A 14,462-nucleotide genomic window follows, 5' to 3' on the forward strand; every position below is an offset into this window, starting at 1 on the left:
TTATTTTGATAATAAAATAAATTTTTGAATATACTTACCCGGTGATTATAAATTAAGACACAGTGGACCGAGTAGAAAATTGAGTTCTTTGTTTACAATGAGTAATGGGTATCTGAACGATAGATGGCGCTGTTGAGTACACCCCCTACCTGTGTAGCGATCGCTGGCGAATTTTTACGTAGAGTTTTTCTGTCGAGCAACAGAGTTGCAGCTATTATAATCACCGGGTAAGTACAGCATATTCAAAAATTTATTTTATTATCAAAATAACATTTCTCTTTACTTGGTATGGTACAATTCATTGTACAACCCAGAGGCTTTTAGTTTCTCATCCTTATGATAAACAGATAGGGGGTGCTAGTGCCTTGCTTTGCTTCTCCACAGGTCAAGCCCTCCTCAAACCACCCATCCAAGTCTTGACGTAAAGTATCAAAAGTGAGTTATGACCTGATTGGAATGGGGCGGGACTCCTTGACCTGCACCCTCTCCAATTGGATAACTGCTTGTTATGTTACAACGACCAATTCCAGCCTGTGTAGAGGACTTAGGGTTTGTATGGCTAGGAAAAATACAATTCTTCCGTAACCGAAATACAAACCACGCTATTTGAATAGGGTATTACTTTCGGCGTAGCTGAAATGACGAGCCATTAGATTTTTAACGAGGGTTAACTACCCCCTCGCTAGTTGGGGGGGGGGGGGGTAGGGGAGGGGTAGCTAGCTACCCCTCCCCCCTCACACACCTGTGAACTGATTCACTTCACTTTTGGCTTGGGTGATGGTCAGACGTGTCTGCTCTCACCCTCGCATTAACAGCCTTAATCTTTTTTGCTTTCTCTCTCAGTTTGTGTGTTTGGAAGTTGGCCTCTCTCCTTATCATGCGGAAATGCCCTGGTTTACCCGACCGCCCTTGTGGGACTTATATGTCGGCGGTCGAGACGGACCCTCACACCTTGTGTCCGTTCTGCAGAGGTCAACGGTGTGATAAGGATAAAGTCTGCAGTGTGTGCAGGGAGTGTTCTACCTCCCAGTGGTCTCCCGGAGACGGAAGAGGAAGTCTAAGCGGGATCTTTCTCCTTCAAGGGTTTCCTTGAAGAAGGAAAATTCCAGATACAGTACTCCTCTTCCGTTGCCTGAACCTCCTCTGAAGCTCGTGCTCGATCGGTCTCTCGTGAGATACCGTCGAGTGGTAGCGTAGGCCGTTCTTTTGTTGACCGACCTCGGGGTTCGGGAGAGGGAATTGCCTCCCATAGCAAGGCAGCTCCTCCTCCTCCTCCAGGGGAGGATTTATCTATTTCTTCCTCTGTTTATAATGATTATTTATTGCAGCTTTGGGCTTCCTTGGGGCTTAAGGGTTTTCCCTCCAGGGAACCTCTGTTTGACTTGATCCAGTTGGGCGCAGCTGTCAAACAGTTGCCGATGATAGCGGAGGTTGACCCTCTGTCTATCGTTGACGTTGTTGTGGCAGAGGCTTCTGACGGGTCGGGTCAAATCCCTGCCTTGGGTGCTGATGTTGCTGAAGGCTCAGTTCCCCCCTCCGAACACCCTTCGAGGGAGGAGCTGAGTCCAACGGTCGCTCCTGCAGGCGATTCTCCCCCTCGGGGGAGTTCACTGACAGAGACTCCTCTTCGGAGGACCGACGATGGTGTTCCTTCTCCCAGACGACGTATGCGTCGCAAGGCTCGCCCTCCTCTTCGCCGTAGAGGTCTTCCTTCTCCCCACAAGGGAGTTAGGAGGCTCCTCGCCCTCGCTGTCCCCCACAGAGGATCCTCCTTGTTGTGAGTTGACCGTTGCAGCCGCATCTCTGGACCTCTCTGCAGATCACTCGCGATCTCCTACGCCTGCCAGACCTGCTGACACTCCTTCACCGTTCGTGGCAGCTGATGCGCAGTGGGCGCCCTCGCACCCCGTTATCCAACGGGCACCGGTCCCTTCGGGGCAAAAGGGCTTGTCTCACAATGTGAGCAAGTCCCTTAAGTGCCAGGTTTTACCTGTGCGCCCATGTTCTCCTGCTCGCTCGCGCGCAGCTACGCGCAAGCCTTCTCCTGTTCCTGCTGTTGCTGAGTGTCATCCTGTGCTGGAAACAACGCGCCAGCGATCTCCTATGGCAGAGTCGACATGTCAGCGCTCTCCTGCTCGCCAGCGCGCTACTACTCGCAAGCGCTCTCCTGCGCGTCAGCGATCTCCTGTACGCCGGCGATCTCCTCCTCGCCAGCGCACAACCGCGCGCCCTGATCCTGATATGCGCCCTACATGCCCACGATCGCCTGCGTGCCCACGATCTCCAGCTCGCCAGTGAACTTCCCCTGCGCGCCAGCGCGTGACTACTCGTCATCGCTCGCCCGCGTGCCCACGATCTTCGGATCTGGGCGTAGGAAGGAAGCCTCACCCTTCTCCTTCTTGCCAGCGTTCACCTGCGCACCCTCGGAACTCGCCCTCTCGTCAACCCTCGCCTACACGCCATCACGCTCAGTCACCTTCGCGCCCACAGGTTCCAGCTCCTACCATGCGCACTTCCAGAGGTGGACGGCGTACGACGCGCCCACATGCCCACGAGCAGTCTCCTTCACTCGCTTCTAAGCCTGCTGATCCCATCTGTCTTCTCCAGATCGCGCACCTGCACGACAGCGATCTCCGGTGCGTCCGCGCACCCCATCCCCTGCGCGCCATCACTCTCCAGCACGCCAACGTGCCCTCGAGCCTGCTTGCAGAAGATCACCTGCGCGCCCACGCGCAACCTCACCTGTGCGCAGTCGCTCGCCCTGCGCGCCATCGCTCTCCTGTGTGCCATTGCTCGCCTGTGTTCTGTCGTTCGCCTACACGCCGTCATTCTCCTGGTCACCAGCACTTGCCCGCACCCCCACGCGCCCTCGCCCGCGTGCTCACGCGCGCCCTCGCCCGTGCGCTCACGCGCGCCCTCGCCCGCGCGCCCTCGCCCGCGCGCCCTCGCCCGCGCGCCCTCGCCCGCGCGCCCTCGCCCGCGCGCCCTCGCCCGCGCGCCCTCGCCCGCGCGCCCTCGCCCGCGTGCTCACGCGCGCCCTCGCCCGCGTGCTCACGCGCGCCCTCGCCCGCGTGCTCACGCGCGCCCTCGCCTGCCCTTGCCCGCGCGCACGAATACGTGCGCGAACCTGGGATTGCTCCATCGCGCGCGAGCCCAAGCGCGATTCCCTCCGGGTTTCGCAATGCAAGCTTCCTAGCGAGTCTTCTGGAGCGAGAGCAATCAGGTCATCTTCTTCATGGTCCCCCCCCCCCCCCCAGGGCGCTCGCAGGAGGAGGGGAGGTCTTCAGAGAGGTCTAGGCACCAATCATCTTCCCTTTCATTTCAGGCAGGCCCCATGGTATCTACTCCGAAGGATTGCAAGATCCTCTTCCCTCCAGCGGGAGTCTCTGACACTGTGTCTGTCAGTAAGCAGCCATGGTTTGGGTCCCTTATCAGAGCTGTCGTCCAGGCTGTTAAGCCTGCCTTCGCTGATTTGGGTCTCAAACCAACGGCAGCTCCGACCCCACTGAAGAGGAAGAGAGGAGTAGAGATCGTTGTGACTTCTCCCAGGGTCAAACTGGCTCCTAAGAAGTCCGTAAGGAAGGCTCCTTCCCCCCCCACTGACGTTCTCTCCTTCTCCTTTGGACGAAGCTTTTCCGTCCTCAGGAGAATCTACCGAGGTGAGACCTTCCTCCACCACACCAATGGGAGAGACCCCATCGCGAGTAGGAGAATCTTCCTATGTTGGGGCGGAGAAGAGCCCTCAGACTTTGTTGCTGGAGTCCTGCATCCCTCCTGGAAGGGAACCCAAGGACTCGAAGACTATCCCGAAGTTGTCTTCCAGGATTCAACCAGAGCCAGCGAGACCCCAGGAGAATGTCCACGTGTCCCCCCAAGTAGAGCATCTGGGGACAGGAGACTTTGCTGCCAGTTCACCAGGAGGAGAGCAGCAAGAGTCAGAACATGCCTTTTGGCAAGTCTTGACGATGATGAGGCATCTCAGTGGGTTCAAGGACCCGGAGATTGCCCCTCGTGAGGGCAAGAACACGGTCCTGGACCGAGTCTTGGGCATTCAGAAACCCACTAAGGCCAGTGCAGCTTTGCCTTGGTCCCAAGGGGTGAAGAGTGCCAGGGATAAGGTTGAGGGCCAGCTCTCCGAGCTTGCCTCCTCCAGCCGTTCCACTGCTGGCAACAAGCTCCTCCCACCTCCTCGTGTCCAACAGAGGAGGTATTTTGAGATCATGGAGGAGTCTTGTTTAGCTCATCCACTTCACCACTCTGTGGAAGAGCTTGCCAGGGGAGTCTCTCTTGAGAAACACTCCAGCCGGCAAGTGACATTTTCGGCAACAGATCCTGAATCACGAGAAGGTCGCAAAGTGTGCCATGCAGGCCACTTCGTGGCTGGATGTCTGGCTGGGGTCTCTGGGCATCCTGCTACGAACCGAGGATCTGTCCAAGGAGAGCACCAGGAAGGCCTTGGAGATCTCCCTCTCTTCGGGCACGCGCACCATTGAGTTTCTGGCCCACCAAGTCTTGAACTTGTAGGCAAATTCGATCCTGAAGCGACATGATGCGGTGACTGAGAGGTTCCACTCGAAGGTCCCAGCCGTGGATGTCTGCAAGCTCAGACACACTTCCCTCCTGGGAAAGAGTTTGTTTGAGCTCAAGGATGTGGAACAGGCAGCTGAGAGGTGGAGAAAGTCGAACCATGACTCTCTTCTCCATAGGGCTCTTACAATAAAGCCCTACAAACCTCCAGCACCTCAACAACCTCGCCAGTCCAAGACGACGAAACCGGCAGCAGCAGCAAAGACGACGGTGTCCAAGCAGCAGCCCTTTCCTGTCAGAGACAAGAAGGGCAAAAAGTCCTCCAGGGGAGGCAAGAATCCTAGAGGGAGCGGCTGAGGCCGCAAATGCTATGATTGGCAATCCCCCTGCATGTCCACCAGTGGGGGATGCCTAAAAAGTTGCGCATTCAGGTGGCAGCAACTCGGGGCTGATTCCTGGAAGATCTCCGTGATCAGTCAGGGATATCCCGTCCCGTTCATAGCATCTCTTCTTCCCCTGACAGCGAATCCAGTGTCGTTGAGCTCTTATGCCATGGGATCGGCAAAGGGCTAACCCTACGGGCAGAAGTCGAGACCATGCTGAAGAAGGATGCTCTCCAGGAGGTCGTTGACGGCTTCCCAGGCTTCTTCAGTATACTCTTTCTTGTAAAGAAGGCGTCTGGAGGCTGGAGACCAGTCATCGACCTCTCAGCTCTGAACAAGTTTGTCAAACAAACTCCGTTCAGCATGGAGACAGCAGACACGGTCAGACATGCAGTGAGACCGTAAGACTTCATGTGTACACTGGATCTGAAGGACGCGTACTTCCAGATCCCAATCCATCCGTCTTCCAGGAAGTACTTAAGATTCAGCCTAGACAACAAGATCTACCAGTTCAAGGTGCTGTGTTTCGGTCTCTCCACAGCACCTCAGGTATTTACCAGAGTGTTCACCCTGATTTCTTCGTGGGCACACAGGATCGGCATCCGTCTCCTCCGTTATCTGGACGACTGGCTGATCCTGGCAGACTCGGAGTCTACCCTTCTTCGACACTGAGACAAGCTTCTGGGACTTTGCCAAGATCTAGGGATCATGGTAAATCTCGAGAAGTCTTCTCTGCTTCCAATTCAGCGACTGGTATATCTAGGCATGATATTGGACACCAATCTCCACAAAGCCTTCCCATCAGACGACAGGATAGCAAGGCTGAGGAGGGTTGTAGATCCTTTCCTCAGACGAGAAGAACTCCCAGCCCAATCGTGGTTACGTCTCCTCGGTCACCTTTCTTCCCTGGCCCGTCTAGTTCCAAACGGTCACCTCAGGATGAAATCCCTGCAATGGCGATTCAAGTCTAGGTGGAATCAAGAACACGATTCCCCAGACGTCATGGTCCCTATGGGTCCTGCGGAACGGACGGACCTTCAGTGGTGGGTGACACGAGAACCTACGAAAGGGAGTGGATCTTCTCGTCCTCCCCCCGGATTTGATGCTGTTTTCGAACGCCTCAAAGAAAGGGTGGGGGGCCCATGTTCTGAACCACAGGACCTCAGGCCTCTGGTCAGAATCAGAAAAGTGCCCCCAGATAAATCTGCTAGAGATGAAGTCTGTATTCCTGGCACTTCAACAGATCCAACAGTACCTGGCGGGTCACTCCGTGGTGGTGATGAGCGACAACACCACGGTAGTGGCTTACATCAACAAGCAGGGAGGTACCTTTTCAGAGCAGCTATCCCATCTTGCAGTAGAGATACTGAGATGGACCGAAGTCCACTCGATTCCACTATCAGCTCGTTTCATTCCAGGCAAGAGGAATGTGCTCGCCGACAGTCTGAGCAGGGCATCCCAGATAGTGATTACCGAGTGGTCTTTGGATCGTCTAGTAGCCAACAAAGTCCAGACTTTGTGGGATTCCCCGACGGTGGATCTGTACTCGACAGCTTTGAATTTCAAGCTTCTGCTTTACTGCTCCCCAGTCCCGGACCCCAAGGCTCTCTGGCAAGATGCTTTCCAACAACGGTGGGACAACATCGATGTATACGCCTTTCCCCCGTTCTGTCTGATGAGGAGGGTACTCAACAAGACCAGAATATCGGTCAACCTTTCAGTGACCTTGATAGCTCCGCTATGGCATCACGCAGAGTGGTTTCCGGACCTTCTGTAGCTCCTGACGGAACTCCCGAGAGAACTTCCTCCACGACACGAGCTATTCAAACAACCACACGCCAACATCTTCCACAAAGCCGTAGCTTCGCTGCGGCTCCACGCCTGGAGACTATCCAGCATCTCCTCACAGAGAGAGGCTTTTCGCAACAATTTGCTGAAAGGATGTCTCGACACCTGCGAAAGTCATCCGCAGGGGTCTACCAGGCGAAGTGGAGAGTCTTCTGTGGTTGGTGTCGCAGAAGGGGTATCTCTCCCCTCGATGCCACTATTCCAGCAATAGCGGAGTTTCTCGTGTATTTGCGGGAAGAAATGCGCCTTTCAGTCTCGGCAGTGAAAGGCTATCGCTCAGCCTTAAGCCTAGCCTTCAGGCTGAAAGGAATGGACATTTCCTCCTCGCTGGAACTTTCTCTACTCATACGAAGCTACGAGCTTACCTGCCCTCAGTCGGAAGTGAGACCACCTCCATGGAACCTGGTTCGAGTCCTCAGGTCTCTTAAGAGACCTCCGTTCGAATCCATAACGCCAGGCTTCTGATCGTCACCTGACTTGGAAGACGGTGTGCCTACTCGCATTGGCCTCGGCCAAGCGAGTCTGCAAAATTCATGGTCTCTCATACGACGTTGCCCATTCAAGGGTATGGGGGGAGGTAACGTTTGGGTTCATCCCTGAGTTCGTGGCTAAGACTCAAAATCCCGGGATTCCGAACCAACGGTTCGACTTCTTCAGGATTTCGAGTCTCCGTTCTGTAACAGATGACCCAGACCATCTCCTACTGTGCCCAGTAAGGAGTCTGAGGCTCTATCTTAAGAGAACAGCTGCAGCTCGTCCTCAAGTGCGAGCATTGTTTGTGAGCACAGGAAGGACGAAGAGGAGGGTCACTAAGAGCACCATCTCAGCATGGATTCGCAGGGTCATCCACCATTTCCTGAATCTAGACCCTCCTCCATCACGTCGCCCTAGAGCACACGATGTCAGAGGCATCGCTACGTCCCTGGCATTCAAGAGAAACTACTCAGTGACGCAGGTTCTACAAGCTGTGGTCTGGAAGCGTCAAACGACCTTCACAGTCCACTACCTGCAGGACGTGACCCACAGGAGGCTCGATACATTCTCTATCGGCCCTGTGGTGGCTGCACAACAGCTGGTCTAAACCTCAGGCTCCTTAATGGACAAGTAGCAGAAGGTTGAGGGCATTGTTACCCGGTTTTAGTCTGCGTGAATGAAAAAGTATGCCTGGCCCTTATTCTTTTCTTCATCCTCCCCTCTCTTGGGGAAAGCAGCATCCTGGGTTCTCTGCACAGCTGACCTCAAACCACTGCAGGTAAACCATGCTTCCTTGTGTTCCTAGTATTAAGGTAATACTGTCGCGTCCCCCATACCCTGACGAGGTGGTATTGGGAATGTCCTACCCTAGAATTCCATCTAAAGGATTACAGGTCAACTTCCTAGGACGAGTCACACTTCATTCCTTCACACACAAGCTTACATAGGCCACACGTTTCTTGCAGAGCAAGGGATTTGCGAGGTGCAGGCACTCCTTATCTCGAGTGCTACACACTCGGATTCTGAGTCCCCGGGCAAAGCCAGAGCCAGTAAGGCTGGGACTTACCACCCTACCTAAGGGTTAAGTCACCCTACCTAAGGGTTAAGTCCTAACCATACAAACCTTAGCTATTTAATCATACTTGCCCGCCGGCCCTGTCCCTCGTGAAGTCCTACCTCTAAGCGAAGTGAATTAGTTCACCGGTGTGTGAGGGGGGAGGGATAGCTAGCTAACCCCCCCCCCCCCCCCCCCGCTAACTAGCGAGGTGGTAGTTAACCCTTGTTAAAAATCTAATGGCTCGTCATTCCTGCTACGCCGAAAGTAATACCCTATCTAAATAGCTACGGTTTGTATGGTTAGGAAAAATACAAATTATCTACGAATTTGTCATATTACTTTCAAAATTTGTTATTTTGTATTGTATGAACTATTTTTTTATATGTTTTTTTTTTGTTAACCAAGTTACTGAGATAAAAGTATTTCTGGGAATTTTTAAAAGAAATATTTGAATTACAATACAGTGTAGCCTATTTGAAAAAAAATTTTCATTACAGGTGACTTGGACTGTAAAACACACAATTAGCTGGAAGTTGGAAATACTACCTGGTAGCCTGCCTCAAAGAAAATGTACTTAATGATGAAATGGCCCAACCAAAGGTATTAAGAAAACTTTAAATAGCACAGGAGTATGAAATTCATCTTAGTGTTTTTGCAATTTCTTAATCCTTGCCTATCCATACTCTCTCTCTCTCTCTCTCTCTCTCTCTCTCTCTCTCTCTCTCTCTCTCTCTCTCTCTCTCTCTCTCTCTCTCTCTCTCTCTCTCTCTCTCTCTCAATTGTTTTGTGTTTTTAGGTGCAACAGTTACCCTTTTTTGAGGTCACTTGTATGTTAGCAATCAAATTCAATTATTATTTGTTATTTGACATTCAATCCCCTTATAGGGAGTCCCTCAGAGGAGCCCCATGAGAGTTTGTGAATAGGAAGCTGTAGTCTTTCTAAATTATTTTAAGGGTAATGGCAATAGGGTTGCAGAATGCTAGAAGAGCTTATTGCTCAGATAACAAATAATTTGAGCCCCTGAGTTAGTACCATTTACTGGTGTACATTTATTCCTGTAAATCATCTAGTCCAGGTAATAACTCCATTTCTTTCTGTTTCTTCAACACTGGTTCGTTGTAATTAATGTATTTTTCAATTATATTTATTAGTATTAAGAAATTTACCAATATGTTAGAAAAGTTAGAACAGGAAGAAATGAAAGAGGAGTGACAAGGGAAGGAAAACAATGTTGGATAATGAAAGGCATACAGAGGTTGTAGTTGGAGTAGGGGTTGGGAAGTGTTGAATCTGTGTGCAATATCTATAAATATTTTGACGTCATAGTTGATGGCTTGAGTATTTTAGTAACTATAATGATAATCTTGTAAAAAAATGTATGAGAACCTTTAGAAAAGTCCAGTCAGCATTGGTCTTTGTAAATATAATTTGTACAGTACATTGTATTCGAGGTCCATAGAAAATAATTCATACCATGAAGTGGTGTGCAGGGTCCTATTTTGAAACTGGTACTAAATGACAAATTCATTTCAGGTTCCTGATGAAGACAACATTATCCGTCTACAAGACAAACAAGATGGCCAAGCAACGTCTGATGTCTGAAACAAATCGTATTCTCCAGACCTATCTCCAGAGGGACAGCTGACATTCAGTGCAGATTTAAATACTCTTTTCCTCCTTAGTCTATCTGAGGGGATTTTTTGAGTTTGTGATTTTTTGATAGGATTAACTAAGCTTATATGTGATGTGGTGAATACTTTTTTGAGCTTTGAAGTGTTTTGTGAGTCAGGGCTTTACCTGTTATGAATGACAACATCTGTTAAACTAATACAACAGTACAAAAACACAGCCACTATGATTAGTTATCTTCCGTACTTTCTTCATTGTCACCCTAAGCTTTGTTTTGCTTACTTTAATTTAGTAGTGTAATCAGTTTGCCTCAAGTGGAGGATTGTAGGCATAACTTTAAAAGTGTTTGTAGTGTCTCTGCCTGAACTAGCTCCACTCACTTTATAGCCATCTACTATAGATCTGTTCCTACTTCCCTTCTTTTGTTTTGCCGTCCAATTTCTTAACTTTTAACTTCATATTGCCTCTTCACTCTGTAGTCTGGCTACGGCACTCTATAAACCTATTTTGTAGTCTTCCAATTTTTGTTGGTACTTCATGTTTCTGCTGTGTAGAGTAGCACAAACCATATGTGCTCAATGTAAGTCTTAGCCTCCTCTTCTGATGGGGCTTTTTTTTATTTGCGTGCAGTCAAGCAATCGTACTCCATTTCATCCATGGCTCAGGTACTCATTTCTAACCTCACACCCTCTGCCTCTAAGTTCAGTCTGTCCTAAAGGTAACTGAAATACACTACTTCTAAGAACTGTCTATTCATCACCACACTTTTCTCCACATTCCTCTATTCCACATCATCCTTGTAATACATTTTGGGCTTCAAGAATCTCTTTCTCCTTTTAGATTTGAAATGCAAAGTGAGCTGGTAAATTAAACAATATATAACATTTGTTAAACAGTTCAACTGCATGGCCACTGTCCTAACTGTACGTCTTTTGCCGGCATTTCTACTGGTATTTGACACAATTTTTCTGATTCTCCTACTATTGTTTCATTTTAGATTTGCGTAATATTATTAGCCTATTTAATGATATCCTCTGCCTTTGTAATGTCTATCATGTATTATTTTTGTGAATCTCCTTGATGTTCATACAGCTTCTTTCTTGAAGCTTTGACTATATTGATGTATCCTTCAAGATAAAAATTTCACAATTTCTCTCCTTACAATAGGCTTAAGACTCTAGTACAGTATTGAGGCAATCTGGCAGTTAATGGCAATAGTCTCTGCTTGGATATTCACAAATATTTATTGTAATCTTTTCCACTTTTATGTAAGTTCTGTTGATATTTCTGTAGTTTATCTCCTTTCCTCTTCTATATTTTTCAGTATTTTTATAACATGCTCAAGCAGTCTTCCTTTATTCTCTGTATACAAATACATTGAGTCTTTTTTTCCCTTCTTCATGTTGTTTCCTTCTTAATCATATTCTATTAGTGTAATTTCGTAGGTCTCAGGCAAACCCGTGAAGGGCGTCTGTCTTTTTCATGCTCTCATCATGGAGTACGTACTTGCTGTAGCCAGATAGATATGGATAGCGGGATTGAGGCCATCCTGATTGTGGAGCTTCCCAGCTTTGTGTGCTGGGAAGAATTGATAGTTTTGTAGAATAATTAATGCGGATGATGTAATCCTACTTACCAGTGCACATGTCCAATAGGCTGCTGCTTATTTTTGTTTATTTTTGTAGTGCCTGTACAGGCACGGTTTTTGGACACATGATATTCCCTCTTCAGAATATTTCAATCCTTTCCCCTTTAACAAAATACCAAACTTTTGTCTTTCCCCCCTATAAGAAAATGATGATAAAGTTACCAAGGACCAATGCCCAGGCATATTTTAAAAATTGATTGAATGCTCACACACTAAAGCTAATAATGATTACAGTATGTTATTCACAGTGACATCTCAACTCACTTCAGATATTTAAAGCATATTAACTCTCTGATGACCGGTCAATTAATAGTGTTGTTCGTTCCCAGGGCCGAGTTTGTGAGCGCTAACAAGAAACTGGGATTTTTTTTTTCAAATCACTGTAGCAAGCATAATATTCAAGTTATAACATTGATTTTTTTTGATAGATGGTTTATCAGAATTGCAGTAGAACATGTCTGTCTGTAGAAAATTTATAGATAGGTGGACAAAAAAAAAAAAAAAAAAAAAAAATGCTACTTATACACGAATATTTGGCAAACAAATTCAATATGAATTTTAAAATTCTTGTATCTTGTTCCTGAACAGATTTTATATAAAGAGGGTTTATAGTTTTTCCAATGTGACCCAGAAAATTATTCATAAATTATGAAATAAAAGATTTTAAAAATTAAATATTTTGTGTGAAGGAAGTGACTGGTAGAAAATAAGTTATTTTTGAATTATTATTCCAGACCAATAGCATGAAGTTCAACTATGGCTCACCCACTATCATAGAGTTGATATTTGCTTAGGCCCAAATTTAATTTTTGATTAATAGCCGTTTTGAAAAAGATACCCTTTTGAGAATGTATATTACATCCTTCGGTCATCTAGGGGTTGAAGACTTATAGGACGTATAATATGTCCATCGGTCATCAAAAAGTTAATTTGAAACTTGGAGATATTGTTTCACCACATCCAAAATATTTAGCACATTGCAGAATAACTTCGTTCATACAGTATTTCTCCACAAAAAGAGTCCATACTGAAAGAAATTTTTTCTTGCAGACCACCTAAACTGATTTTGAATTTTTATGCTTGTACAGTATACCAATTTTCACGTATTAAGAGTCTCTTGTATACAGAAGTACCTCTGTACAGTATTCTATCAAATAATTTCATGGCAGAAAGTCCATGATTTTCTCATTCTTTCATCATTTTGGAGACTTATTTAAACCTCTTAATTTGTTTTTCTCTGTATCCCTTCATTATGCAAATATAAGGTTTTTTTTTTTTTTTTTTTTTTTTTATCCAGCATCTTAAAAATGCAGGCTATGTCATTGACTTCTTCCTTTCCATCATTATCTTTCATTTTCTCATTTATATACTTCCCATTCTTTTACACTTTCTCTATCACACAAACTAGGGGCAGATATATGACTCACAAAACTGTAGCATAATTACCAAATATCTTTAATGAAATATTTCAAACCAAAAACTATGTAATCATTATTTTTATCCATGAAAAAGGAAGGCTAGTTTGAGAATTGAAGAGAAAGGGAAAGATGGAAATGGAAGGTTGTTAAAAGGAGAGGAGGAAAGGAAAAGGTGGGCAGAATATTTTGAAAGTTTACTGAATGTTGAGGATAATAGGGAGGCAGATATAATTGCTGTTGCAGGTGTTGAGGTGCCAGTGATGGGAGATGAGAATGAGAGAGAGATTACAAGAGAGGAAGTGAGGCGAGCACTAGATGAAATGAAAGTGGAAAAGCATCTGGTATGGATGGTATGAAAGCTGAAATGTTGAATGAAAGGGGTGTGACTGTACTTGAATGGTTGGTGAGATTGTTTTGTGTTGTCAATGGTACCAGTAGATTGGGTTTGTGCTTGTATTGTACCACTATATAAGGGTAAGGGAGATGTGCATGAGTGTTGTAATTCAAGGGGTATTAGTTTGTTGAGTGTGGTTGGAGAAGTTTATGGTAGAGTACTGATTAATAGGATTAAGGATAAAACAGTGAATGCAATCTTAGAAGTACAGGGTGGTTTTAGAAGAGGTAAGGGAGGTATGAATCAGATTTTTATTGTTAGGCAGATATGCGAGAAATATTTAGCAAAAGGTAAGGAGGTGTATGTTGCGTTTATGGATCTTGAGAAAGCGTATGATAGAGTTGATAGGGAAACGATGTGGAATGTGATGAGGTTGTATGGAATTGGTGGAAGGTTGTTGCAAGCAGGGAAAAGTTTCTACAAAGGTAGTAAAGCGTGTGTTAGGATAGGAAGTGAAGTGAGCGATTGGTTTCTGGTGAGAGTGGAGCTGAGGCAGGGATGTGTGATGTCGCTGTGGTTGTTTAACTTGTATGTTGATGGAGTGGTGAGCGAGGTGAATGCTCAAGTGCTTGGATGAGGATTAAAATTGGTAGACGAGAATGATCAGGAATGGGAGGTAAATCTGTTGTTTTGCTTCACGGAAGAGAAGCTTGACCGATTAGTGACAGAATTTGGAAAGGTGTGTGAGAGAAGGAAGTTGAGAGTTAATGTGGGTAAGAGTAAGGTTATGAGATGTACAAGAAGGGAAGGTGGTGCAAGGTTGAATGTCATGTTGAATAGAGAGTTACTTGAGGAGGTGGATCATTTTAAGTACTTGGGGTCTGTTGTTGTAGCAAATGGTGGAGTGGAAGCAGATGTACATGAGTGAGTGAATGGAGGATGCAAAGTGTTGGGGGCAATGAAGGGAGTGGTAAAGAATAGAGGGTTGGGCATGGGTGTAAAGAGACTTCTGTATGAGAAAGTGATTGTATCAACAGTGATGTATTGATCAGAGTTGTGGGGAATGAAAGTGACGGAGAGACAGAAATTGAATGTGTTTGAGATGAAGTGTCTAAGGAGTATGGCTGGTGTATCTCAAGTAGA

The 14,462-nt window shown here is 46.8% G+C and overlaps 1 long non-coding RNA gene across 1 annotated transcript in view; it reads left to right on the top strand.

Moving 5' to 3' along the window:
* Positions 1–12,067, top strand: part of LOC137617957 (uncharacterized) — a 36,069-nt gene extending 24,002 nt beyond the window's left edge. The window contains exons 2-3 of the long non-coding RNA XR_011039709.1: positions 8,787–8,889; positions 9,824–12,067. This is a non-coding gene — a long non-coding RNA (uncharacterized lncRNA). The remainder of the gene's footprint in view (positions 1–8,786; positions 8,890–9,823) is intronic.
* Positions 12,068–14,462: the final 2,395 nt, after the last annotated feature.

Source organism: Palaemon carinicauda, chromosome 24 (genome assembly GCF_036898095.1).
Source record: "Palaemon carinicauda isolate YSFRI2023 chromosome 24, ASM3689809v2, whole genome shotgun sequence".
Lineage (NCBI taxonomy): Eukaryota > Metazoa > Arthropoda > Malacostraca > Decapoda > Palaemonidae > Palaemon > Palaemon carinicauda.